This window comes from Barbus barbus, assembly GCF_936440315.1.
Source record: "Barbus barbus genome assembly, chromosome: 41".
NCBI classification, from domain to species: Eukaryota; Metazoa; Chordata; class Actinopteri; order Cypriniformes; family Cyprinidae; genus Barbus; species Barbus barbus.
The window spans coordinates 24,135,595-24,136,969 of record NC_136719.1 but is presented as its reverse complement, the minus strand read 5'-3'; positions in this window follow the sequence as shown (position 1 = coordinate 24,136,969).

Sequence of the window (1,375 nt, the reverse complement as noted above, 5' to 3'; positions counted from 1 at the left end):
TTTCTTTGCATTCTTTGACTACTCAAAAGAGAATATAGCAAAATATAACTTAATTTGCATTTCCTGTTAGCTAAATTTCACATACATAAACAAAACCTCTTGATCTAGACAAGATTTTAATATGGAAACTATTAAAAGCTATGTTAATCCTAAAGCAGTCTCTTTTAAATTTACTCTGAAGGTGTAAATTTATTATTACATTTACATTTACATTTATTCATTTAGCAGATGGTTTTATCCAAAGCGACATCACAAAGAGGCAAATAAATGCGGGAAGTGCTAGACAGGGAGAGATTAAGGAAAGAGAAAGTTTTTTTTAAAAGAAGTCAAATGGTGACAATAGAGATGAGTTTTCAGGTGTCGCTTGAAAATTGTCAGCATTCCGGATAGGGGTGGGAAGTTCATTCCACCAGCCAGGAACGGTGAACAAAAAAGTTCTGTAAAGTGATTTTGTGCCTCTCTTTGGTGGTTCCACAAGGTGTCATTTACTCGTAGATCTCAGACTTCTGGAGGGGATGTAGATTCTCAAAAGTGAGTGGAAGTAGGCAGGTGCTGAGCCTGTGGCTGTTCTAAATGCAAGCATTAATGTCTTGAACTTGATGCGAGCTGCAACCGGGAGCCAGTACAGTGAAATAAAGAGAGGTGTGATGTGGGCCCTTTTGGGTTCATTGAAGACCAGTCGTGCCACTGCATTCAGAATCATTTGTAGAGGTTTGATTGCGCCTGATGGAAGTCCAGCCAGAAGAACATTGCAGTAGTCTAGCCTAGTAATGACAAGGGCCTGGACAAGAAGTAGTGCAGCATGCTTCGTTAGGAAGGGCTTGAACTTTCTGATGTTGTGCAATGCAAACCTGCATTAAGCAGTTTTTGCAATGTGGTTTTTGAAAGTCAGCTGGTCATCGAAGATTACACCAAGATTTCTGGCCGAACTTGATGGGGTAATTATTGATGAGCCTAGCTGGAAGGTGAAATCATGCTGTAGAGTTGGAGAGGAAAAGACAAGAAGTTAAGTCTTTGCCAGGTTGAGCTGTAGGTGATGTTTTTCATCCATGCCGAGATGTCCACCAGGCAGTCTGAAATTCATGCAGCTACCATTGGATCATCCCGGTTGAAATGAGAGATAGAGCTGTGTCTTCAGCATAGCAATGGTAGGAGAAGCCATGTGCCTGTATGATGGGACCCAGTGATGTAGTGTATATGGAGAAGAGAAGGGGTCCAAGAACTGATCCCTGAGGAACTCCAGTGAGTAGTTGATAGTTGATGTGCTTTGGAAACCTCCCCTCCCTAGGTGACCTTGAAAGACCTACCAGGTCTACCACCTACCAATATTATAATTATTATTATTATTATTACAATGGTTAAACCATTTTTTTTT